This window comes from Mesocricetus auratus, unplaced genomic scaffold (assembly GCF_017639785.1).
Source record: "Mesocricetus auratus isolate SY011 unplaced genomic scaffold, BCM_Maur_2.0 Super-Scaffold_100028, whole genome shotgun sequence".
Classification (NCBI taxonomy): domain Eukaryota; kingdom Metazoa; phylum Chordata; class Mammalia; order Rodentia; family Cricetidae; genus Mesocricetus; species Mesocricetus auratus.
In genome coordinates, this window is record NW_024429209.1 from 12,016,725 (window position 1) to 12,044,018 (window position 27,294).

General features: G+C 50.3%; 1 protein-coding gene and 1 long non-coding RNA gene across 4 annotated transcripts in view; one reads left to right on the plus strand and one right to left on the minus strand.

The window, feature by feature from the left end:
* Eya2 (EYA transcriptional coactivator and phosphatase 2) overlaps positions 1-27,294 on the plus strand; it is a 172,264-nt gene that overhangs the window by 18,875 nt on the left and 126,095 nt on the right. The gene's annotated exons all lie outside the window — the stretch shown is intronic.
* On the minus strand, positions 15,353-18,532 carry LOC121134462. Its single transcript, XR_005871545.1, has 2 exons — positions 18,391-18,532; positions 15,353-17,609 (listed from the first exon to the last, which is right to left on the minus strand). It is a non-coding gene; the product is annotated as an uncharacterized LOC121134462 (long non-coding RNA).

The window sequence follows — 27,294 nt, forward strand, 5'->3', positions numbered from 1 at the left end:
CCGTATAAGGATTTAATGGCTTTAACATTTTTTACACGTGTTTGTTTATTTTGTGTGTGTGTATGCGTGTATGTAGAGCAGTAAATGCCATGGTACCAGTGTGGAAACCAGAGGACAACTCGTGGGAGTCAGTTCTCTCTTTTTGCTACGTGGGCTCTAGGGATTGAACTCAGGTTGTCAGGCTTGGTTGCAGGCCCCATTAAGTACTGAGCCGTATTTCTGGCCCAATAGCTTCTTTTTTTCCTTTAAGGTGCTGGAGATGGAACCCAGGGCCTTGCACATGCTAGGCAAGCTCTCTACCATTGAGCGCATTTTTAGCCTTTTTAAATATATATATTGTATTTTGAAACAGGATCTCGGTAGGTTGCCTTGAACTTGTTTTGTTACCCAGGAAGTCTTTGAACTTAGGTCCTCCTGCTTCAGCTTCCTTAGCACAGGGATGACAGACCTACGCCGCTGGCCCAGTTGGTATGAACTCTTGCAAGCATGACTAATAGTTCATGGGCTACATTTGCCCCATGATAGCTTTGAGTGTGGCTCAACACAAACTGATACAGTAACTTAAAACACTATGAGGCTATTTTCAAGATCCTGAGTGTGATGTCGGCTGCTGCAGCAGTGTTTGAATGGTTAGGCTCTCCTGACATGACTTCCTTAATCCCAGGGCAGGAGAGGTAGATATGGGAGGACCCCGAGCTTCCTGGCCAGCCAGCATAGCTTAGTCAGCAAATGTCAGCTTCAGTGACAGACCCTGTGGTGGTTCCAGTGAGAGTGTCCCCCATAGGCTCATGCATTTGAAAGCTTGATCCCTAGTTGGTGGAACTGTTTTAAGAAGGATTAGGAGGCGTGGCCTTGGTGGAGGAGGTGTGTCACTGGGGGTGGGCTTTGAGGTTTCAAAAGCCTATGCTAGTCCCAGTCTGTCTCTGTCTCTCTCTGTCTCTTCTCTCTCTGTCTCTGCCTGTGTCTGTCTCTGTCTCAGTCTCTCTCTGTCTCTGTCTCTCTCTCTCTGTCTGTCTCTGTCTCTGTCTCTCTCTGTCTCTCTCTGTCTGTCTGTCTGTCTGTCTCTCTGTCTCTGTCTCTTTCTGTCTCTGTCTCTCTGTCTCTGTCTGTCTGTCTGTCTGTCTCTCTGTCTCTCTCTCTCTCCTCTCCTCTCCTCTCTGCTTCTTTCGCATGGATCAGATGTGAGCGCTCATATACCGGTCCAGTACCATGCTTGCCTGCCTGCTGTTATGCTCCATGACATGATGATGGTCTTGGACTCACCCTCTGAAATTGTAAATAACCTCCAATTAAATGCTTTCTTTTATAAGCTGGCTTGGTCATGGTATTTCTGCACACAATAGAACAGTGAATAAGAAGGACCCAGTCTCAGGAAATGAGGTACAGGGGACCTTAGACTTGGCATTGACTCCTGACCTCCACACACATACATACACACACATGCACATAAAGGTGCCCACATGAACACATACAGCACATGTGCACACACAGATCTGTACTAGGAATAAATCAACACATAAACCAGCAGGGCAGGGTGCCAAGGCCAAGTGGCAATGAGGAGCTAGGAGCTGGACTGACAGGCGTTGCCAAGACCAGCCCATCCTAAATGGAGGTGTGGCCAAGGAATAGGCTTTTGTGTGATCTTAAAGGGTCTCTACCCCACTGGCTCCTTAATTCAGAGAGAAAACAGTCATTATGTGGTGGAGAACTTACTCAGCCTGGTATCTGGGTAATGTGTACCATGCTTAGCAGTGAGGATGATGCATAGGATGCCCGAGGAGGACACATCATCGCCGGTGGGGTGTTCTGAGAAAGGGCACAACTCGGGAAGAGAAGACATGGAAGCACATGGACTGCCCTACTGCAGAACAGACATGTTGCTCTTCAAGCATGCCCACATTGGAAAAGGCAGGATGAGAGAATGTTCCATAAAGAAGGAACCAAAGAGCTGTGACAACTGCGCCACACACCTCAGCAGTGATCTGTGGCGAGTGGGTGTGATGGCAGGCGCCCTGGCATCGCCACTCCCCTTGAGGTTAAGAGCTGAGGAGGTGAGACGGTGCCCTAACTCTTAGGAAATGTGCGTGCAAGTGTTCATCGGTGGGGTGGGGTGTAATTTCCTTTCTCCGTGTGCCTCATAAAAAAAAAAAAAAAAAGCAGGCGTGCCCACGTGTTGGGACAGAGAGCAGTAGAGAAGCCGTCGGTGAAGTATTGACAGCCGGCTCTCCTGACTGGGGGACGCGTGTGCGCTCTCTGCGTTGTGCTTGTGCAGGCCGGACTCTGAGGGACCCACAGTGTCCCAGGTGTCTGCTGTCTCCCCAGCCGTGAGAGGATTTTAGGCGGCACGTGGAGCACCAGGGTGACAGAAAAATCACAGAGACTTTGGGAAACTTTGAAAATCACATCCAAAAGAGTGTCCAGAGTTTGTGCTAGGTTTCTTGTTTGTTTGTTTGTTTGGACAAATATACTCCTGTACCAGAGGTCAACCTTGGTATTGTTCCTCAGATGCCATCCACAGGCTTTCTCACTGACCTGGAGCTTGGCAAGCAGGCTAGGGTGTCTGTCCCGAGACCCCAGGGGTCCACCTGTCTCCTCCTCCCCAGTGCTGGGGTTACAGGCTTGTGCCACTGTGCCTAGCTTTTTCCATAAATTGGGGGGGGTCACACTTAGGTCTTCCTCCTTTCAAGGCAAACACGGTGATGACCAAGGCCTCCACCCAGCCTGCCTTTGTTTTTATGTATAAACACTTAACACCTGGTAATTCTCCTTGGCTAACAAAGCCGCCAGACAGGGACCACCCCCGGGGACAGTGCCACTTTTTTATGGATTTGTCTTGTCTGTTTCAGCTGTCTCTAAATTCTTTCTGTCTGCCTGTCTGTCCCTCTACCTGCCTATCTGTATGTCTGTCTATCTTTTGCAGTGCTGGGTATAGAATTCAAGGTCTTTCACACGCTAGGCAACTGCTCTGCCACTGAGCCGAGTAGGTCAATTCGTGGCTTTTTGAGACTGAGTCTCACTATAGCTCTGTCACATTGTGGCACTTTTGCAAAATCAAAAGGCAAATGACAACCTGGGGCTGAATATCTCATGTCACAGAAAAGCAGCTGACTTCTCTAACACACCAAAAACTTCTAGAAATCAATTTAAAGAAGGAGGAGAAACAAGAATATGAATATAAACTATTTTAAAAATGAATGAAAGACATGAACAGATGGTTCACAGAGAAGTAAACAGACTAGACTCTTAATATGTGGAAATGTGTTCTATCTCACACAGGATGGACAGGAATTCCAAGCTTGCTAATATGCTGGGGGGTGTGGCTGTGGGGAATCGGACACTCGCCTATTCGAGGAGTGTGTAAAGCCCCACGCCTGATGAGGGAGGTGTGGCATGCTTATTCAAATTACAAGCGAAGCTCCTTTAGCTCTCAGAACTTACTTCCAGTAACTTATTCAAGTGTATACACATAAAACAGCACATGAAACTGTTGCTATTTGATCTTATTTCTAGCAACCTACCTTTGAGACAGAATGACAATGTACTCTAGGCATTCTTTGGTCAAAACTTCTGAACAAGTCTGTCTGTCTTTTTTCTCGTCCTTTCTTTCCTTTTTTCCCCCTTGGCTTTTTGAGACAGGATTTCTCTGTGTATCCCTGACTGTCCTGGAACTGCTATGTAGACCAGGCTGGCCTCAAACTCACAGTGCTGCCTCTGCCTCCCAAGTGCTGGGATTAAAGGTGTGCGCCACCATACCCAGCATCTAAACAAGTATTTCTAAAAGACAGTGATATAGGATGCTTCTGTCCATTTGGAAATAGGAGTGGTGGTTTGTGTATTTGCTCCAGTTTGAGTAAAGAGAATGGGCACTTTAAAGCTGTTGTATTAGTAAACTGACCCGTGCAATTGTGAAATCTGAGAACTCCTGTAGCTAGGCTGTGAGGAAACTGATGGGATAGTTACTTGGATCCAAAGACCTGAGAACCAGGGAACAAAGGATGTGACCCCAGTCTAAGCACAGAGGAAGAGGGTACAGATGTCTTAATTCAAATAACGAAGCAGAGAGAGGAGAGAAAAGAGGGAGGGGGGCAGGAACGGGGATATTTCTTCTGCCTTTTGTTCTATTCAGAGGAGAGGGGGTCCACCTGCTGAGCCCACTGAGTCAAGCCGATCTCATCTGGGAGCCCAATTGCAAACACAGGTAAAGATTCCAGTGCTCTGTGGCCCAGCAGGTTCACACACAGAGCTCACCATCATCCCACTGAACATGGCTGTGGGAGATGATGGGGAAGAGACCTTTCCATTGAATTCCCCTCTCGTTTTCATCTCTGAATCGTGGAAGTCTAGAATCTACTTTTTAAATTAAGCTAAAGATCAATGTGACTCAAAGGTATAGAGCTCATGTGCCTTGTGCAATGCCCAAGGGTCCACGCCCAGCGTGCACTCACTCATGTGTGTGTGCATACGTACATACACATACAGACATACATGCACAATCATACATGCACACACGCACACACACAGCAATGCCCAGCCTTGGTGTTGCATGTTGTTTTCACACCCTAAGTTCTAACTCAGGGGCTCTTGTTATTCTAGGAGACACCACATCCTTAGGAGTTCATTAGACAATGCTGGTCAACTCATGGTCCATAGCAGGACAGGAGGGACGGCTGTGTCCTGGACAAGGGAGTGGACCCTTCTTTTTTCTTTCTCACCCACTCTCCCCTAAGAAGTAGATCAAGGCCTATCACATGTAGGGGTCTTGTCCGACCCTGAAGTGCTAGAGTTGGGGCTTGAACTCAGGTAAGAACCCAGCTCAGATACTCATGTTAGGCCAGCTTCTCCTTAGTAACCTTGAGGCAGTAAGTCTGAAGTGTGAACCCACCCCTGCTCAGAATTTTAGGGTGCTTGTAAGAGGAAAAGTCAGAATTTGAAACCAGAGCTTTGGATTCCCAAACCTGGGCCCTCCCCTCCCCTGTGTCTTTGGGGAGCTGTCACAAGACGACAGTTAGCTTTGTGGCGTGTGGGGCACACAGTGTGCCGTATCACCAGTTTCCGGGTGTTTCCTGGTAGAGGCTCTCAGAGCTGTCCTCTGTCTCTCTGTTGGTCATGATGCAGGCGCCAGCAGCTTCCAGGGCTGCTGTGTGGACAGGGTTGTGTGGCCCGGAAGCAGTGCTGTGCTGATGTCCCCATGGCCATCCTTTAAGGATACACCAATTCTTCCCTCCAACAAGAGCGTATTGTGTCCGGGCCCTGGTCTCCCAACCCAGCCATTTGAAATGCAGAAATCTCTGCCAACAGCCACTTTTAGCAGGGCAGACTATCAGAAGGAGGGAACCCGGAGAAATAACAAAATGGAGCCATTGTTCCTGAGGGCTCAGAGCAGGCTGGGCCAGACGCAGGCTGGAGCAGCCTGGAAACATGCTCTGCTGTCACAAGTGAGGGGTGTGAAAAAAGTCGCTGCAGGCTTTTCCTCCATGCTGAGGGGTAGACAGAGCGAATGCAGCCAGCTCTAGGAGGCTCTGACACTCCATAGCCTCGTGGAAACCCCTCAGAAGGGGCCTGGAATGTTCCAAGAAGAATAGTTTCATCTCAGACCTGGAAGGAACTCGGTGGGACTGCCCAGCTTCTTCATAATGACCCTGAAAGAGGTGAAGCACACACATGGGGGATGAAAAGACTCTCCCACACCTTTAAAATAAAACTTCTTTGAGGAAATAAGTGCTGTCAGGGATATCAGGGCCCTGTTTTGTTTTGTTTTGTTTTTTTAATCTGCAAGGATGAGTCTAAACCCACACATCCTCCTGGAACTGCTCAGAGGCCATCTCCCATGGTAGTGAGTGGGCCATACCCAGAAGCATTCAAGCAGAGCCTGGTGGTGATATGGGAGTCCAGCTCTGGAAAAGGATGTGAGACATGGAGCAGAAACTCAAACACTGGTCTGTGTGCAGGGCTCTTGTCCACAGTGAGTGGAGGGAAAGGGAGGCTAACTCTGAAAAATAAGTAGATGTGTGTGTGTGTGTGTGCATGCATATGTGTGTATGATTGTGTTTACAATATATGCGTGTTTATGTGTGTGTTTGTGTCTACACATGTGGAGGTCAGAAGTGGCTGTTAGGCGCCATCGTCAATCCTTCTCTATTTTGTTTTTTAATTTATCATTATTGCGTATTCACGATGCGTGTGTGTGTGTGTGTGTGTGTGTGTGTGTGTGTGTGTGTGTGTATCAGAGGACAACTTTCGGGAGTTGCTTCTGTCACCTTTCATGTGTTCCAGGGCTTAAGCGCAGGTCACAGGCTTTTAGTTTCTGAGCCATCTTTTTGGCACCATATTATTTTGGGGAACAAGGTCTCTCAGTGAGCCTGAAACTCACTGATTGTCTGGACTGGATGGCCAGCTAGTCCCCGGGTTTCCCGCCTCTACCATCCAGAGATGAAACTACAGGTGTGCATCTCCATGCCTGGGGGCTGGAGGATCTGAACTCAGGACCTGATGCTCTCATGGGAAGCACTTTCCTGGCTGGGCCATTTCTTCAAACCAGACCTGATCAGTTTTACTGAAAGATCTGCGCCCTCCCTTTTGGTGTTCAGCCGCTCTTCCAGAATGCACAGCAGGTGAATAGAAGCCCCTGGAAACCTTGGTTGGATGCTGCTAAGCCTTCCCATTGCTAACGTCTGTAACTCTAGGAAAATGTGTTTCTGATTTGGGTGAAATAGGAGAGGAGGAATGAGTGCAGAGGAGCCTGAGGGTGTGTGGCTGGTGGTTCATTATTTAGAGAGTGGCACTAATGACCAGTAGGTAACAGTGGGCAGGTTGGCAATGCCAGTTCCCTGGGGAACCAGCCCCATGTGACTAATCCTGTGGTATGTGAGCTTTAAAATGACTTAAAGGTATAGTACGAACTTAAAGAAAAATATAAAACTCCTTTGCATGTATAGGCATACGTGTTTGCACATGTTTGTCTGTGCATATACTTGTATGTGTATATGTGTTTGTATATGCATGTGCATATATGTTTATGCATGTGTGCATGTGTTTGTGCATGTTTGCATGTACACATCTACGCTCATGCATGTGGAAACAGGAGGAGGAAGTTGGGCATCTTTCTCCATCACTCTCTACCTTATTTTTTTGAGTCAGAGTCTCTCACTGGACCTGGAGCTGATCAAGTTGACTAGGCTGGCTGGCCAGAAAGTCCCAGGCACCCTCCTGTTATCTCCTCCCCATACTGGAATTACAGATGCACACTGCTGTGCTTAGTTTTTTACATGGGTGCTGGGGATCAAACCTAGGTCTTCCTGCTTGTAAAGCAAGCACTTCACTCACTGAGCCATCTTCCCAGCCCTAAAACTTCCCAACAATAAAAGACCCACGACAGTAGCTGCCCTTACTGGGTTCTGCACTAACAGCTTTCACATTTATTTTCTGTAGTGAGTCCCAGGTTAGGGAGGGACACCAGGGGGCAAGAGTACTGGCTTCACGTTGGGTGACTTAGAAATACATCAGATGCAGGCCCATGTCCATGATGTTCATGTGTCTTCTGCATGGGTGAGACATCTGTGAGGTCTGAGGTGCAGGGGGAGGGTGCTCCAGAAAGAACCAGAAGGTGCTAGAAGAAATGAGAATAAGGCCAGGTGGTGATGGTGCACGCCTTTAATCCTAGAACTTGGGAGGCAGAGGTAAGTGGATCTTTGTGAGTTAGAGGTCAGCCTGATCTACAGAGTAAATTCCAGGACAGCCAAGGCTGTTACATGGAGAAATCCTGTCTGGAAAAACCAGGGAAAAAATGAGCAAAAAAAAATAGGTTATGGTTTTGCTTTAACATTTCTTTAAGTTTTATTCTTGTTTATTTTGAGCTAGAGACTTACTGTGTAGCCCAGACTGGCCTTGAACTTTCAACCCTCTGGCCTTAGTCCCCAGGTGCTGGGTTACATGCGTATGCCTCTGTCCTGGCTCTGGATTGTGGGTTTTTGGGATTTCTGCAACTTGGCATGAATTGAAAGGAACACAAGACAGTCACGAGAGAGAGAGAGGGACCAGTATTTGCGTGGGACACACTGGCTCTTTCTTCTCTTTGGGGTTTGGTGGCAGGGATGGTGGCCTTGAAAGCAGACAGTGTTGGAGAGTCCCCACTGTGTGTGTCCTTGCTACCTGAAGCCTAGTGGGCATCTCTGACGACAGACTGGCTTTTCAAGCAGCCTGGTGGTGTAGCTGCAAAGAACAGGGGCCTTGGAGCTGAATACCCCCACCCAACCACATGTCATCTCTGGAACTCTAGTGCCTTCGATTTCCCTATCCCTCAGTTTTCTTCTCTGTATAATGGACTGCCGTACTGAGAGAGGAAGGGGCTGATGGGAGCAGTCCTCGATGCTTCTTTGCACTGGAGACACAGTGGTACATCTAGGTAGAGTTCTTGCTGACCCCTGAGTAATCAGCCCCAAGCTGCAGAAAAAAACTGAACTTGCAGTTGATGTCCCCCCCCCATGTCCCAAGGAAACACTGTCTGAGTCATGGAGCCTATGTCTTCCTTCAGCGGGAGTCCTGGGAGAATCCCGGCAAGGTATGCACCCCAAAGATGTCTACCCACTTGGCTGCAAATAGAGGGAGCACTCTATCAGCCAGGCCATGATCTGCAGCTCTGGGGCTTCCTGGGGTCCTGGCCAAACATCCCGGGCCCCCTAGAACCACAAGGCGATGGAGAGATTAAGCAGTTGGTGTTAAGAGAAGCTTTTTCTTTGCTAGCCACTTTGGTTTATCCCCCGCCAGTCGCCTGGGCTCTGCCGCGCCAGCCTGGTTCTAGATCCACATGAGTCCCAAATAAACACACAGGAGGCTATATTAATTATGAAGCTGTTGGCCTTGTTTGTCTCTTACTGGCTAGCTCTGCCTTAAGTAATTACCCCATAATTGTTAATCTAAGTATGTCTCTTACTGGAGAATAGTTCCGGGCTTCCTACCCATGCGGTTACATCTCGAACTCTCCTGTGTTTCTCCTACCCAGAGTCCTCCTTGACTCCTAGTCCCTCCTATCTAGGTTTTCTATTGGCCAGACAGTACTTTATTGACAAATGCACAGGCAAATAACAGGACTTCCCCAACAAGTTGGGATAGCTTTTTATTTCATAGCCCATCATCACCCCAGGCTCTAGGCTCCCTCTGCTCCAACCCTCTGTCCCCAGCTTCCTCTTCCTGGCGGAACCTCTTTTTACCCTCACCTTTCCAGGGTCACTGTACCTAAATGAAGCTGATCTCCTGGCCCAATGCCACTTGTCCCAGCACTGTATCATCTAACCATAGCTCTGGGGTGAGGTGTAAGCCCCAACCCTGCAGAGGGTAGACAAGAGGACCTCAGTTTCTTCCCCTATGGAATGGGTACTTACGACCTTTATCCGTGGGGTTATCCGAGATGGAACCTGGAAAAGATGCTTGGCACAGTACAGAGCGCAGGGGAGAGCTCAGTCAGTGCCAGCTCAGGGCATGAGATCCATGTTGTTAGACAAGCCAGCCAGGGAACATGGGGTCCAGAGGTTGTTGGGACTGCTTAGCAAAACCAGAGTCCCTAGGCTGCAGTGTGGCCACAGCTGCCAGGTCACCTGGCCACACTTCTGAGTCTGTGGCCCCTAAGAGGAAGATCTGTCTGGTGCCAGCTTCTTAGTACTAGTGGCAGGTGACACAAATGTCAGGTCACTCTCTGTATTTGAAGAACCAGATCCAGGCTGCAAAGTGGTGGCTTTGTGGCCTGCAGCTGTGTGGAGGCAGTTAGGGTCAGGGGTCTTGTGTCACCAGAAGCAAACACAGCTTCCCCTGTGTTTCATTGTGATCCTGGGAGGGTCTTGAGCATTGTGTCAAGACTTGGCCTAGACAGCAATTGAGCCTGGTATCTGAAGTATGTATAATGGCTGCTACCAAGGCCACCAAGATACAGAGTCACTGGGAGAGGCAAAAACTGGATCCTTATGCCTGTAACACTGCTAGACCATAGTAGGTGCTCAATAAAGAGTTGCTAAATAGATGACAACATTAACCAGACAAAGTCCAGTGAGCCCTGCCCTGGGTCAGGCTCTGTTCTGGATTCTGGCAATGTGGATGTCAGTATGGCCTGGTGCGGTGTGCTATCAGGACCTCCCATTGCAGGCCAGAAGATGGTTGTAAACTGAATCAGCAAAGCCAGACAATATTGCCTGGATGAGTAGGCAGCTTCGGTGATGTCAGGTCCATAAGTAGGAGTTAAAGCACTTTGTGTAGCAGGTAACAACAACAAAAATTCAAAGTAGTTGGAACAAATATACGACTTAATGAGCTCACAGAATGGAAAAATCTATCTCTTAAAGGGACCTCTCACTTCCCTTCATCCTCACCTTCCTGTACCTCTGGGCTCTCTTTTTCTCTGTCACCTTCCTTTGGGGCAGGCTTTCCTTTTCCTTCTGGTCTAGGCATCTACCATCCAGAGGGTGGGCCACATTAGCAGAAAGAGGATCCCTTGTCCCGATAGCGTCTCCAGAAGTCATATACCCACACAGAGCCAGAAAAATGGCCACAGACTGTTCAAGGCTCTGACTGAGCTTGGGAAATGAGCTAGCGTCTTTTTGAAACAATGCCATGGGCCTAGGGCGACCAGCTCACTCGGGGGACCCGAGATGTGCCCCAGGGGACGGAGGAGGCACTGCGGGTGCTCCCAGCAGCATCCACAGGACCAGGGAAGAAGGGCACTGAGCCTGCGGGGAGCCGAGAGGGGTGTGAGAACTGGGGTCCAGGGAGAGAGTGTTGGCTGAGGGGACTGCCTGAGCAGAGGCCTGGAGGCATATGACAGGCTTAGGAAGGAGATGGCTGACATCAGTGGAGCCCCAGGGCAGGCAGCCGATACTGCAGTCCAGGGCATGGCCAGACAGACACCAAGTGCTGGATGGGAAGTGGATAGGAGGGAAGGGGATGCTTAGTGTGCTTAAATTTATACATCAAACAACACGCTTACCCTGTGAACACACACCAGCAGCTCACTCTGCAGGGAGTCCAGGAGAGAGAAGGGGGGCTCAGGTCAGGTGGGAGAGGACCAGGTCCGGGCCCTGCTGGATGATCTAGCAGGCAGCCCACAGGCAGCCATTTTGTTCCATCTGTCAGCAGAGGCTGTCACCAGCAGAGCAGCTCAGACTGGATTTGGGGGCTCACTGTCCTGGATGCCAGCTGTGTAACTGGCCTCACTTCTCTCTCCTCAGTATCCTCTGTTGGGAAGCCTTGTGGGGCTGGAGAGAGGGCTCAGTGCGTTAAGTGCTACTGCACAAGCGTGAGGACCTGAGTTCGGATCCCCGGTGCTTACATAAAAGCTGAGTAAGATGGTGCACACCTGTGATCCCAGTGCTGGGGACAGGGACAGGAACAGGAAGATGCTGGGGGCTCACTGGCCAGCCAGCCCAACTGAATTGATGAGCTCCAGGTTCAGGAAGAAATCCTGTCTCCAAATATAAGATGAAGGAAGATACCAGCTGCTGACCTCTGGCCTCCATGAGCACACACACACACACACACACACACACACACACACACACACACACACACACACACACACACACACTGGCTTTGTAATGACACATCCCTCCCTGGGCTGTGATGAGGATGAAACAGTGTTCAGGCAATGATGATGACATCACTGACTGCTGTTACAGTCATCATTGGCACAACGGTTGTTACTTCAGTGCTCAGCATACTATCTCAGGAAGTGGGGACCATGGCAGCATGCGCTTTCACGGGACAAGAAGCCTCTTGGTGGTGATGTGCTCTTTGGCCGATGTTGTCACCTCTCAGCGTTTTCCCGTCTTCGTGCGCAGGCAGCTGGCCCTGTCCCATGAATCAGCATCTAGTCTTAAGCTCTTGGAAGAATTACAACTCGGCTGACCAGGCTTGCACAGCAAATGCCTTTACCTGCTAAGCCATCTTTCCGGCCTCTCATTGTTCAGATTTTAATTCACCGTTTTGGGACGTGATTCCTGTAGGCAATTTAGAAGTGAGCTAACCAAGGAGAATTTGGACATCACCACCAGAGAATCAGCTCATTTGTTCATTCATTCTTCTGCAAATGTCTCTCATGGTTCACTGTCCCCCATCTGAGGGGCCAGGCTAGACCCACCCACCCTCTCGACACACACACTGCTTTAGGGTTCCCACTCTCGGGCCATCTAACTCAAGGGACACGGGTCCCATCCCCAGCCATGAAAGGCATATGACTCAGGTTCCCCCAGTGAGCAAAGCAACACCGTGATGATAGTGGTTAGATCAGGGACAGGCACGTGACTCAAGCCCAACCAATCAGAACATTTCCTGGACTTTTAGCTTTACTGTTAGGGAAACCGCACTGTCTTCCTACTAGGAGCCCAGGGCCGGTTGAAGGCTCTGGGAGGCAGTTTTGCCAACAGCTTGTGGGAGAGGCTCTCAGGGAATTAAAAAAGAGAGCAATGAGGGACAGAGAAAGAGAGAGCAGGGGAGAGACAGGGTAGTGGGTTCGGGTTTTCTTTCTTTGTTTGTTCTTTTTTTTAATCCTTTGATCAAGCTGTGCTTGAAGCCCACATCTTAGGGTTCCTAGCTATGTGGATCAGTAAGTCCTCCTTTTAATTTGAACCACTTTGCGCTAACTTTCCTGTTATTTACGTGGGAAGGGGTCCTGACTAAGCCAGGCGTCTTCCAGGCAAGGGCTGGGTGGGGATGACTTACTGGAACTATCTACCACAGATGTAAATTGGTTCATAGTAGAACCTAAAAGGTTGGGGTCGAGTTCTCAGACATCGAAGCCAGGTTCAGACCATGGTGAGAGTTTTGGAGATGGTGCCAGGCAAGCCTCAGTCCCCTCTCCTCCTGCTACCCTGTGCCCTGGGCTGCCACACCCATCACATGGCATTGGCAAGTCTCGGCTTCCTCATCAGTAAGATGGGCCCATTATTAAAGCATAAACAGCATATGCTAAGCTGGGCGTATGCTAAGCTGGGGTGGGGGCGGGGCTGGGTTATAGGAAGAACTTGACAAAACAGACATTACTAGCACGGCTGGCTCCTGTTGCCTAGTGTCCTGTGATACCTCTGGAGGTGCAGGAGTCACACAGGCCCTCCTGGCTGTCTCTGGAAGCTTTGTAGAGGGGGAAGGACTGCGTTTAGCCCTCCAAACAACACTTCCCCAGATTTAAAACCATAATGAACAAAGGGGCTTCCTATACAGGATGCCCAGTCATGCGAGTCAATACCAGTAGTAGCCAGTGTTTACTGGGCACTTACTGTGTGTCAGGTTTGATGGGATGTACTCCTTATGTCAACTTGTGCCGTGGCCCTAGGAAAGAAGAGGGAGGGATGGAGAGAGACAGGGAGGAGGGGAGGCGGGGAGGAGGGGAGGCGGGGAGGAGGGGAGGAAGGAAGAACAGATTATGTGGACAGCACTGTGTCCAGATCTGTGTGCTTCCTACCCCCTCAGACTAAACTCTTTGTTCAGTGAGGGTGGGCAGGGCCAAGCAAAGGACCCAGGAAAGGCTGTGACTCCAGGATGGCTTCTCAAGCAAGGACAGTGGGTTGGAAGAGCTCCGGACAGCTGGTGGCATGGGGGCCGGGGCCAGCTGACTCCTGCTGACCAAGCTTGAGCTCTGCCCCCCCCAGCCTCTCACAGTGAGACCTCAACAGCTGCCACAGTCGAATGTGCCTGTTGGCTACAGGCGACCTGCGGAGTGGGGCCGTAACCCTGGGGTGAAAGGTTCACCTGTGGCCCAAGGCCTCGCCATCTGTCTCACCACCTGCAGCAGCCACTTTGGCCTCTCCCCTTCGGCACCAGGGGAGAAGCAGCTACACACATAATAAATGATGAGAGATAGACAGGCGCCCTCTCCTCCAAAGGCCTGGGCAGGCTGGATGTCACGGTGTCCTGGCCGAGAAAGCTGGGGTACCTGCATAGTGGCAGGCAGTGAGGTCCCATGGACCACACGGGCATCTTTGGTGGGTGGCCACGCTGTCATGTGTAACGCAGGTTCCTGTCTCCTCCCCACAAGGAGCTAGAGACACTGATAAGATGACTCTGACACGCTGTGACCCGGCTGATGGCAGAGCCATCCCTACCCAGGTCTATGGCCTGGAGTAGCTTCCTTAGGCTGTCAGGCTCTCAACTTCTAAAACTGTAAAATGAAGTGACACTTCATGACAGAACAGCTTTGAGGATTTAAGTGTACCAGTGGTGTGGCGTCTGTAGATCCCAGCAGGCCCTGGTAAGAGATGCAGCAGGATCTCTGAGGCTTGCTGGCCGGAGAGGCTAGCTAAATCGATGAGAGATCTTGTCCCAAAAAATGAGATGGAGAGAGACAGAGGAAAACACCAGGTGTGGGCATCTGACCTCTATATGCATTTGTACACACGTGCATACACACGAACATATACATACACACGAACATGTGTACATGTATACACCACACACACACACACACACACACACACACACACAAATGCAGCCTCCCTTGCCTTTCTGCCATGTGGCTGGGGCAAGTGGCATCCCCTCATTGTACCTCAGTTTCCTTGCCTGTCACATGGAGGTACTCCGGCCCTTCCCTCCCCATACAGTTTGTTCTGGCCGTAAAAGCCCTTGGGGTTTGGCAGGTGGTGACTCCATGATAAATATTTGCTCTCAGAGTGACCAAAATCTTATCCATTAGGAAAGGTCTGTCACCAGGTTTTTGGAGGGAGTGGCCTACTGATACTCAGAGAAAATATTTGTGTAGTCTCTGGGTGTATGAACACAACCCCCAAAGATAACATCTCCAAGGGTCTCTAACAGCCAGCTCTGTGGCATTGGAGGTTCAACCTGCCCCTCCCAAGGAGGGGGGGTCAAGCAGGAGAGGGTCACACACCAGTTCCAGTTTGAGACTTGCTGACTTATAACCCTACCTGGCACAATAGCCCCGTGACTTATGACAAAGCAAAGCATGTGACTCCCCCAAGCCAGTTCCTCCCTTTACAGAGGGCTAGATAGACGAAACCCAGAGGGAATTCTGGGAGCCCTTCTACAGAGAGTGGCTAGTCTCAGCCCAGGACTCACTCTCCTGTCAAGGGAAACATTTGGCGGCATAAATCTGGAAGGGAGTCCTGATCTAGACCAGTGGTTCTCAACCTTCCTAACACTGCAACCTTTATTATAGCTCCTCATGTTGTGGTGACCTCCAACCATGAAATTATTTCGTTGTTATTTCATAACTATAATTTGCTACTGTTGTGAGTCATAAAATCTGATATGCGACCCCTGTGAAAGAGTCATTCGACCCCCTCCCCCCCAACAGGGTTGTGCCTCACAGGCTGTCCCCAAGTGTCAGTAATCGCCATAAAAGTCATGAAGTAGAAGATGATTTCTGGTCAATGAACGCTCATTTTTATTGACTAATTAAACCAACCTGCCCACTCCCATGTCACCTTCTCCTGGCATGGAGAGAATGCCCACACCTCATAGTCATGTTGTCAGATTTAATGAGAAATACACCAAAGTGCCCAAGGGTATGGCTCTCCATGGGAAGACGGTGGCCGTGAGGGCTCCAGGGAGGCTGCAACTGGAGTTTGGGCAAGAGGCTTCTTCTAGAAGATGGGCTCCTTCCAGCTCAAACTCACGCTTCTGAAGGAAGTTGGCTGAGGCACCTGCCTGTGTGGAACATCAGGGCAGCAACAAAGGAGTCTAGAGTGTACTTGATCCCTGTTTCTCTCCCCCTTCCTTCCCAAAACAGGAAGAATTTTGAGGGGCATTTAACCGATACTGGTGACCATATTTGTGCTTGGTTCATCAGAAGGCCCCTGGGTAAAACACTCTCGGGGCTGGAAGCCCTTCATACACTTATGTCTGTCTTCCTGGGTCTCCATATGTGTGCCCCTGTGTGTGCTCGTGCATGCAGAAGCCAGTGATCAATGGGAGAGTCTATTTGTTGTTTTCTAGCTTGGGTTGGCTTGTTTGTTTCTTTTTCAGACAGAATCTCTCCCTGAATACAGAGCTCACCAACTGGCCAGCGAGTTCCAGCGATACTCCTGTCTTCACTTCCCTGGTGCCACCATGTCCAGTTTTTTTTGGCGGGGGAGAGAGGGGGTCGGAAAAGGGTTTCTCTGTGTAGCTTTGTAGACCAGGCTGGCCTGGAACTCACAGAGATCCGCCTGCCTCTGCCCTCTGAGTGCTGGGATTAAAGGCTTGGGCCACCACCTCCTGGGTATGCCCAGCTTTTTATTTGGGTGTGTGGGATTAGAACTCAGGTCCTCACACATGTACAGCAGCACTTTACCCGCTGGCCCATCTCTTCAGCAAACCCCTTCTGTTCTTTCTTGGGAAAAATCATTTTCCTTCCTGGCATGGGGAGTTGGCTGCATTCAACAACAGCATGGCCCCCTTCCTCTCCACTTGGCTGTGGCAGGGAAGCAGCTCTGTGTGAATTTCCCTCTGAGAGAGGGGAGGACATTGCAGTGCGTGGATCCAGACAGAAAGACTCCTAGCTAAGTGCTCGTGTGAGTCAGTCTGTATGTGATGTGGACAGTCTCTCCAGACCCAAGGACAAGGGTTGAGGACAGGATGTCAGAGGTCCCACCTGGACGTGGTCATCTGATGCTGTGGCCATCGGTAAGGGCTGTACTGGCACTGGGCCAGCCGTAGCTTGGCCTCTTGCTCTATGGTGCCGAGGGTGGCCTGGTCTTTGTGCAGCTGGGATCAGCAGAGGCCACGCTCTCAACCTGCCCAACCTGGTCCTCTGCTCATTTAAGCGCCGTCATCTCTAATCTTTCTTGGGAAAGACAAGACCAGCTCCTGCAAGTTCTCCAGAACATTCTGTAAGCTCTTTGCCATGTCTCTCCTCCCAGGAGGAGCCTCAATATTCTCAAACTGATTGCTGGGCTATGTCTCAAGTGTTGCTCAACCTCCAGCCTGCTGAACCTTAAGAGGCCCATCTAGAAGGAAGGAATGTGAAGGCAAAGAGATTCCTTGGTCACATTGCCCCACAGTAAATAGCAGGAAGTTCCCGTCTCTGGTGGTCTCACCTTCTGGACCTCAGCCTCCTCATTTGTCACATGGAGTCCTGCTGTACCTACAACCCAGCAGTGTGGGAGATGTGGTACCCTCGGCTAGACACAGGGCTGTGAGCAGTGCCCAGTAGTTCTTAAGAGCTCTTTAGTTGGCCAAGTGAAGTGGCTGGGTACTGGGGACAAGCTGATGGCATCGTGCAAGCTCCCTGTTTTTAACCAGCTCGTAGCCATCTTGAGGAGCTGAGCAGCCTCATGGAAAGGAACTGCTTGCCTAATGCCCACTGTGAACCACAGGGCACCACCTAGTTTTGAGACTAGGGCCTTGCAGAGCACTGGCCGCTGAGAAGCCGGGCAGTCCTCTGTCTTTGGTGTTCTGAGAGTACCCTAGAGACTGAGTCCTTTAGGCTCTTCATTGATGATTTGGGATGTGGTCTGCCCTTAACCTCTAGCCATGCTGCAGTGCCAGGCTGGGTCTTTGCCATGCCTGTCTCAGCTTGTGCTCTTGGTACAATCTGCCGGCCTTGAAGACTTTCCTCTTCTCTGCGCCGGAGAGGTGAGGGTACCAAGCCAATCTAGCTTGGGCCATCAACTGTAGATGGTGGGGTTGGGGTGGTCCTGAAATAAAGAAAGCACTGAGCTGGATCACTGGAGCTTTCTGGAAGGCTTGGTCTGTGGGGTCCCATGTGTTTGGGACAAGCGTACCCTCAGAATTCAGACAGACTAAGCACCCTTGGAAGAGGGAGGCATAGAGGTGTATGTGCACGCACAGGTACATGTGCTCATGTGTGACTGGGTCAAGGGTCAACACCGGGTGCCGTCTTCATTTACTCTCCACCTTATTTTTAATATTTACTTATCGTGTGTGTGTGTGTGTGTGTGTGTGTGTGTTCGCACATAAAGCATCAGATCCCTTGAAACCTGGAGCTTGGCTGGCCAGCAAACCCCAGGGACCCTCCTACCCCACCCTCCTACCCAGCACTGGAGTCAAAGGCGCCACGCACAGCTTTCACAAGGGTTAGGGTTAGGGTTAGGGTTAGGGTTAGGGTTATGGGTTAGGGTTAGGGTTAGGGTTAGGGGTTAGGGTTAGGGTTAGGGTTAGGGTTAGGGGTTAGGGTTAGGTTAGGGTTAGGGTGAGGGTGAGGGTGAGGGTTAGGGTTAGGGTTAGGTTAGGGTTAGGTTAGGGTTAGGGTTAGGGTTAGGGTTAGGGTTAGGGTTAGGGTTAGGGATCGAACTCAGCTCCCCATGCTTGCAGGGCAGGGTTAGGGTTAGGGTTAGGGTTAGGGTTAGGGTTATGGATCGAACTCAGCCCCCCCATACTTGCAGGGCAGGCACTTTACCAACTGGACCATCTCCCCCGCCCCATCATGGGGGGGTGTTGAGTTAGTGGTGGCCTCACCTGGATCTCTGTACCCAGCAGATGGTACCGTCTTGCAGCCGAGGCTGTTCTCACCAGGGCCTGCTCCCTCATATGTGAACTTCCTCCTCCTCTGGCCCTGCTCAGCCCCTGCAGGCCCTGCAGAACCACTGCCAAGCCTGATCTCCTGGCTCTGGAGGTCAAAACCCTGGGAGGTCCAGCCCGAGGAGCCTGCGTGCAGGGCTTTGTGTTTTATTACTATTTATTGTTCTTGTTATTTTAACATTTATGGAGTGCGTCTTAGCTGTGAACTCGCTTCTCCGGCGTCACTGTGGTCAGACTCTCCAGGGTGCGGGGCAGAGCGCTAGTTTGCCTCTTGTCTTAGCGTCTGCTCTGTCCACTTTATTAAAAACACTGTTCTGCTTGGGGCTGCTTTCTTCTCAGAGCTTTGTGCATGTGGCCCCAGGTCCAGGCTAAGCCCCTTGACACCGTTCTTTGAACACGGGGCGTCTGTGGAGGCCAGAGAGTAGCCAACATGCTCTGTGAGTGGCCAGGGAACAGCGAGTTCAGCTCTGAGGACCAGATAGTCTTCCAGGCTATTCAACTCTAGTCGTCTCGTGTCTGTGTCAAAGCAGACACAGACGACAGAGAAACAAGTAAACCTTTATTTTTGAATACAGCAGCCAGACCCAATCCAAGGGCCATGGTATCGGATGGTAGGTTTTGTTCAAATTGGAGCCCCTCTTTAACCCTTCAGTGGATCTCCCTTCATGTCCTTCTAACCTGCTTCTTCTTCAAGTGATCCCCTAGAGCAAGGTTTGGCAAGCCTAAACCCCAAAGGTCAAATTTCCTTGTTTGTAATATAAATAAAGTTTTATTGTCATAAAGTGGCCATGGTCACTGACTCCTGTAGTCTTGAATTTTTCCCCTTCTACAACAAAGAGACAGGCTTCTCAGCCCCCAGAAGCCTAAAATATTTATTCTCCAGCTCTTCACATAAAATGTCTACTGATCCTCTCCCTGCCTTAGATGGTGTTCAAGTAGTGGGCTTTTTGTTACATGCCTGAGACTGAAACTGGCCCGTTTTAGAATTATCTTATCTAGTCATTCCAGTTCTGTGGGGAGCAGGTGTTCACTGCTGCACATAGAGGTCAGAGGCCAACCTCCAATGTCATTCCTCCAATGTCAAACTCTGCATACCTTGTTTGTAGTTTCACAAAGAAGGTCTGTCACTGGCCTGGAGCTCACCAGTGAAGTACCTCCTATTTCACCACAGAAGCTCTGGGGTTACAGATGCCACCACATCTGGCTTCACATGTTCTGGAGATCTGAGCTCAGGTCAGATTGTGTGGTAAGGGCTCTTCCTACTGAGTCATCTCCCCAGCCTGGGAGTTCAATGTTTAGAACTGTGATGGTGTGAGATTCAGTGGGACCAAGCCCGTTCTCACGGTGAAGACTCAGTTATACAGAAAATCCAGTTCAAACCAGTTTAGCCAGAGGAAGGGAGATGTGAGCTGGAGGAACTAGGGGTCTGGGGTTGGAATAAAGTTCAGGCACAGCTGGGTCAGGGCTCTGGTAAGACAGTGAGGGTTCCTGGTGCTTTCTGGCTGTAGACCCCATTCTGTTCTCCTTGCTCTTTTGATTTGATACTCAGCCTGTATGTGAGCCAGGTGGTGGGGGTATCCCAGCCCCATCTGCTCTTAGGCACACAGTAGGTACTCAGTTGCTTTGATTGTCAGCCTGTACGCGAGGCAGATTGTGGGGGCATCCCAGCCCCACATGCTCTTAGGCACACAGTAGGTGCTCAGTAACTGTTCATTGAATGAATAGACTGCAAGACTTGGCTTAAAAGCTTGACAGTTTTCTAGGTGTGGGTCCCTATTCCAGAAGTTGGAAGTGTTTATGCATCATAATATGGAGAGAGAATGGAGGCAGAGTGCTGAGGTGACCATTCCTGGTCGTGCCTCTGACTTACTGTGGTGCTTGGGCAATGATCTCAACCTTTGTCTGCCTGAGCTGTGCATCTTTACCCATCCTGCGATGTGCACAAAATACACGAGGGCGTTGCAGCAGGAAGCTGAGCAGCCAGGGCAAGATGAATTGTGGGATTGTGGGGCCAGGGTGCATTCCAGGCGGTCGGCTCTGGAGTTCTGCTGTCTTCACCACATTGACACAGTGTGCGCCTGGCACAGACTACACACTGGTGTGTGAAGAGCCATCTCTGTGGGTTTGTTTAAAGGTGATTTGAGAACACGTCAGCCTTCCCAGACACATAGATGTACTATAAATATCAATTGCTTTCATGGACTAGAGAGATTACTCAGTAATTAAGAGCATTTGTTCCTCTTGTAGAGGACCCAGGTTTGATTCCTAGCACCAATATGGTGGCTCACAGTCATCTACGACCCCAGGAGATCCCTAACAGGCATACATGTGGTACACATATACACATGTAATCAAAACATACATACACATAAATGAATGTCTTTAAATAATATCAGTTACTTTCCCAGAATCAGAAAGGAATATATCCTCTATGCCCCTCACCCTCTGTGAGACCCTCCCCTCTCAGAGACTGGGTCTTCACTACCATAAAATAATCTCCAGAACCCTCTAACCCTGGGAGTCTAAGATTCCGAGACTCAGTTCCATGAATGTGGAAGTCTTAGAGCTGGCCTCTGCATTCCAGAATTGCACTTTGGCTGGAGTACTAGACTGTGGGAAGGACACAATGGTCAGCTTACAGCACCTATTCTCTATTCTTTCACTGGGCTGAAAACCTGGCTGGTGACCGTATTTCCAGACTCCCTTGCAGCTAGGTTTCTTCAAGGAGATTCACTGTTGTGGGATCCAAAAGACAGAGGTCATGATTAAACCATCTCTGCTGCTTAGGCTGATGAGCATAATCTAGAGGGCTTAGGGATGCAGCCTTCATAGAATCTCACTGGGTACTCATAGTTTTATGTATTGGTAGTCATGGCATCTCAGATGCAAGTGGTCCCTCTAAGAGGTGGTTCTGGGAAACACGATATTGAAAATGGAAAACTGAGAAGGGAAGGGAAGGCTGGCATGAAGGATGTGTAACTGAGCAGGTAGTTCTCCAGGCATTCAGGACTTATTGCTGATAGGGACAGCTCATAATAAATATATGCTCTGGGCTAGAGAGATGGCTCAGCTGCTAAAGACCAGAGTTACAACCGAAAATAAATACATGCTCTGGAGGCTTCCCTCAGAAGAGGCAAGGGAACTACATTTTGAAGGAGAGCCATTAGGGAATGGTTATGGTAATGCTAGCTGCTGTGACAAACTCAGCATGTAGCCCCAAGGCACAGCACAAATAAGTGATTTCCCATATACAGACCTATTTCAGATTTTCTGATCAATTTCCCTGACTCTTCCTCCCTCTGATCCCTCAATGACAAGTCCTGTTTTCAAGTTGATGAGAAAAGGGAAGCTAAGATTGAGGGCTAGAAGCTTGAAGGGCTCATATGACACATGTTTAGAGATCTGTATTGCATGCAGTCTGTATCACAGCTACACACTGCACACATGACATGTGCCCATGATCCATGAGTCAGAACAGTCATTAGCCATACCTAGCTGCAAGAGAGCCTGGGAAATAGTGTGCACCCATGTTCAAGAGGAAGAAAGCCATATTCTGGTGAACATGCTGGCCTCCTCAGAACCTCTGAAATTAGATGACTCAGTCGGGGCAAAGCAGTATCAACAGAGCCCTGAGTGCACCAAACACCCACTAAGCATAGCCTCTGCTACTATAAACGCGTGTTTCTTTCCTGTTCTACAATGTCATAATCCTCATAGCACCCATATGCCCTTTGTCTCTGCAGATGTCTGCATCAATGCCAATTTTCTTTAACCACTCCTAATCCTCTACCCACTGGCAGGCCTGCTGATTGTCTAAACTTTTTAGAATTACACATAAAAATTGATCAACACCAAGTTCACTAGGCTGTCCCCCAAAATGTCAGATTCTTAATACTGACATTTGGAAGTGTTAACTGGGTGTAGTGGTACACACCCATAATCCTAGCACTTGGGAAATGGTGGCAGAAAGATCAGGAGTTTAAGACCATCTTGGGATACAAAATGATTGTCTGTCTCCAAAAATAAAAATTAATTGTTGAAAGGGTTAAGTAGTAGTCTGATGGAGAGCATTTGCCTAGCATGTCCAAGACTCTGGGTTTGACCTCTCAAGATGGACCTAAAAATACAAATAAAAAAGATAAATGTTCTTTTAGGTGTCAATGATTTTGTAGATGGGATTGTATTAGAGATCTGGAGAGGAGAAGATGATCCTAGATTATGCAGGTTGTCCCCAAATGCAATAATGGGTGTTCCTTAAAAAGATGGACTTCAGCCGGGCAGTGGTGGCACACGCCTCTGCCTCCCAAGTGCTGGGATTAAAGGTGTGTGCCACCTTAGAGCTTCCAAGGGCCCTGATGTCCCCATCTCCCACCTCACCATATGGTTTCTAGGGCTGCAGATGCACATTGCTGCACCCAATTTTATGTGAGTTCTGGGGATTCAAACTTGGGTCTTCATGTTTACACAGCAAGTGTTTTACACACTGACCCATCTCCTGAGTTCCAGCTCTGGCACTTTCTTCTCCCCAGCATATTTTTAGTGGTAGTGCACATACTTCTTCCTTCCTTCCTTCCTTCCTTCCTTCCTTCCCTCCCTTCCTCCCTCCCTCCCTTTCTTCCTTCCTTCTTTGCTGTGCTGCAGGAGGATGGTCAGGTCTCAGCCTGTCACCCCAAGATAGAACCAGTGAGACACCTCCTCTTCCTTATAAGGGATCACATCCGAACACTGAAGCCACACCCTAAGACTCCAAAACTATTGACAGAAATGAATTCCCTACTACATTTCTTTCTTTCCGTCTCTTCAGTCTGCTCGTGCCTGTCTTCCTGTCTAGTAGTGGGTCACCATCTTAGCTGATGCTAGCAAGACACAGTCTCTCTTCAGAGCTTCAACCCAGGCCTACATGCCACAACATCCTCAACTTCTTCCTGTGTCTCTCTGCTACTCGTAGCATAGCACACACACACACAGACACACACACACACACACACACACCTGTGTGCACACAAACAAGAGTAAGCCTCTCCCTCTTCCTGTTCCCACTCTGGCATGTGAAAGTGAGAGAGAAGGAAGATTTGCTTGCTTTCACACAGGCACATCCATCCATCCATCCATCCATCCATCCATCCATCCATCCATCCATCCATCCATCAGTCTTTGCAGCTGCCAGTCCCTGAGGCCCACTCCAGCAGCAGGCACTCAGAGCAATGCCAGAGCCATCAGCTCTGGAAATCTCCATGTAGTACCTGGGAAAGGCTACAGGAAAGTGACTTTTATTTATGTTGCTCTTGGGGTGGTGGAGGGTAAATGCTGGGGACTGAACCCACCACCTTGTGCATGCTAGACAAGTAGCCACTGAGTCCAGAAGATGACTTTGAAAGGGACCACTCTGGCCACGCAGAACAGATTAGGCCTGCTGGTCATGTGTTATAATTCTGAGGCAAGGAACATGCCTAGGAAGAGGAGACACTGGGGCTGATCTTAGAGCTGGAGACTTCTTGGCTTGCTGTGTGCCAGATGGCTGTGCAGAGTGTTTCACCTATGTGAACTGTATTCGTCTCAGTGACCTCACTGAGTGGAGACTGTGTGACTTCTATGGGTGTGTGAGGTAACCAAAGCACTAAGAAGTTGTGTGACTTGGTTGATACGGTTGGATTCCAGGAGTCCCCTCTGTATGGACAGTATAGACTGCCTCTCCCTGGCCATAGCTGGCTCTGACAAACTCTGTGTCCTATGTCTCTGTCATTAGGTGATGAGAGCCCGCACTAACCTCCATTCTGTCTCCTCTGAGCTGTGTCTCTGTGTCCCCAGGGCAGGGCTCGGGCAGGGTTCAGGCCTGGTGCAGAGCAGTGCACGCAGCCGTCAAGGGTTGAAAAGAAGCAGAGCGGCGTAGTGTGGGAGGCTCTCCACTTACCCTGACTGCAGCAAGGCCGGCCTGGCCTCACGGGCTGTGACTGCGTTCAGGGGCCCAAGGGATGTTAGAGCTCCAGAGGAATCAAGCAGGGCAATATGCCGGGCTTAGGGGCTCCCTATTTTTGTGGGCTGTTTTAAAAGCCTTGTGTAGGGGTGCACACATGTGGAGGTCAGAGGACAGCCTCAGGTGTCAGTCCTTCTCTGCCACCTTGTTTGAGACGGGGTCTTGTGATCTCCTGGGAGGCAGCCTTTGGCTATGCCAGACAGACAGTGGGAACTGCACCCTAGACTTAAGGAGCTACACATGTGAAGAGGACTGCTGGCTATAGGGCGTTGATGCCAGGGTTAGCAGCAGGGGGCGGGGCGGGGTGGGGGCGGGATGGGGTGAGGGTGGCGGGCGGGGTGAAGGTGGGGATGCGAAGCCAAAGGTCTGACTCTCAGGCCTGGCTCTCAGAGTTCTGAAGTGGGAGAGTTTCAGCCTGTAAGCCATGGAATCAAGTCGAAGATTCGATGGGCCACAGCCAGTATGCAGGAAGGGAGGGGCTTGTGGGCAGAATAGAACAGAGAGCCCAGAGTGTACTGCCTGAGGTCAGTGTGGTCTCTCCAGCCTTTCTTCCCAGTTTGGTAAAGAGCTCCACTGTGTTGTGTTGTAAAATGGGTTTCTTACTGTGCATTAGGGGGGTCAAAGAAATTGAAAGCCATGGCTTTAGGTCCCTGTGAAGTTTGGAATTTAGCCCAAGGGCAGTGGGGAGCCATTAAAGAGGTTTTAGTGGGGGCATGACAAGGCCAGAATGGTGTTTTAAAGCCTCGCTAAGGGAGCTGCTGGCAGGGGGAGTCTGGGGGAGTCGGGCCAGGAGGCTGTTGGAGTCAGTCACCGGGAGTGACAGCCAGCCAGCCCTGAGCGGCCGCTGGCATATGGTGGAGGCGGGGCTTGCAGATAACTGTAAAAGGCTGCAGTCCTGCTAGGGGCAAAGGGCTGGCATAGAGAAGGGTTTGTCTCCCTCCCTGGGGACCCCAGGCTCCTCCCCACTCACCTCCTTTCTGGGGAGAACTCTCATAAGCACAGCATACAGAAGACACATTTTACTTCACTTTTGTGAATGCTGTGTGTGTGCACGTATATGTGGACAACATGTGGAAATCAGAGGACAACCTTGGGTGTCACTCTCCACCTTCCGATTGCCTAAGACCGGGCCTTCTTGTGATCACTGAGCTCCACGCACCAGACAAGCTGGCCCACAGGCGCCCACAGCTTCTCCTGCCTTTGCCTCCCACCCCGCCTCAGGAGAGCTGGGATTACAGGCATGTGTGCTCCCCAGCGCCTGGCTTTTGGGTTCTGCACATTCAAACTCAAGTCTTCGTGCTTACATTGCAATCCGTTGGCCCACCTGCCCAACAAAAGGCTCCCTAACTTGCCCCCTCAGCCTGGTAAGCTGCAGAGCACTCATTTGTAGCCTCCGCTCACTTAACATAACCCTATAGAGAGGTGCTGTTTCTCTCCCCACTTCAAAGATGGGGAAACGGAGGCTGGGGAAGGGAGAGGTTATTTTTCTAGAGCCACAGCTGTCATCACGTTGTGTGATGATTCACACCTGTAATCCCAGAACTCAGAAGGTTGAGGTAGATTTGCTGTAAATTCAGAGCCATCCTGGTCTACACAGCTTTAAGCCAGCTTGGGCTATAGAATAAGACTGCCTCGAAAGGGGGTGGGTGTAGGAATGGCTCAGTGCATGAAATGTCTGCCCCTCAAGCAAAGGATCAGAATTTGGATCCCCAGCACCCAGCTAAAAAGCTGGCTGTAGTAATGTGTGTCCTTACCCTCAGTGCTGGGGGCAGGGGGAGGGCAGGAGGTATAAGTAAACCCTAGAGGCTGACTGGCCAGGAGTGTGGCTGAAACATAAACTCCAGGGTCAGTAAGGTCAGACATTACCCAAAAAATAAATAAATGAATAAAGTGAGCAAGAAGTTGAGGAGGACACCCATGTTTACCTCTTGTGCCCACGTGTACTGACACCCCCCATGCATGCACACATGCCACACACACACACACACACACACACACACACACACACACACACAAGTAGGTGCAGCATAGTGGGCTCTCCAGCCAGGTAGTGAGTCCCAGGCCTGATCCTGCAGCACATGTGACAGCTACATGCTGGCTGGGATCAGGGTGGGTCATCTGTGATTTGATGAGTGCTCAGAACAGCAAGCCTGGAGCTTCAGAGGACAGCAGCAACAGTCCCTAGTCCCCAGCCCGCTCCAACAAGTGAGCGGTCATGCTGGACTCATACCAACTTCCAGCACAGCACTGTGGGGTTCGATCCCTGACACCCTCCTGTTCTGAAGTACTGGTGTCAGCACTCAGGCCCCAGCCTGCCTGCGCTTACGGCCTCTCACCGAGAGTGAACTGCTGGCCTCGCTGTGCAAGGCCCACGGTGAATAGGCACTCGAAGGCAGTGCCGCCCCATGACACCGAGTTTGGCATCCTTTTGTTCTCTCAGGTCTGGAGTCTCCCTTCTCTGTCTCTGACAAGCAATTATGGATCCACATTAGCTCTCCCGGCCTGGGGAGCCCTCAGGTGCCTGGTTACCCTCAGCCTTTAAGAATGACAGGAAGCCCCAGGCCAAAGGTGCCACTCTGGGGCCCCGGGGCCTGTGCTTCCCAGCTCCTAAGAGTCTGACGGGTCCTGCCTTCCCGTTGTAGATGGCTGTTTTCCTTGGCTCGGGAGGGAGACAGGTGATCCCACCTGGCTGGTTCAGGCCCAGGCCTGTCCGGCCTCCCAGACGCTCTGAGGCTTGGCCTCCTGACTCCCCTGGGCTTGGCACTGCTTGGCTTGCCTTGGCTCCTGTCTGCCAGGCTGAGCTCTGTAATGACGAGTGGGCCTTTTCAGAATGTTTGTCCAGTCAAGGTTGACAACATTCCCAAGCC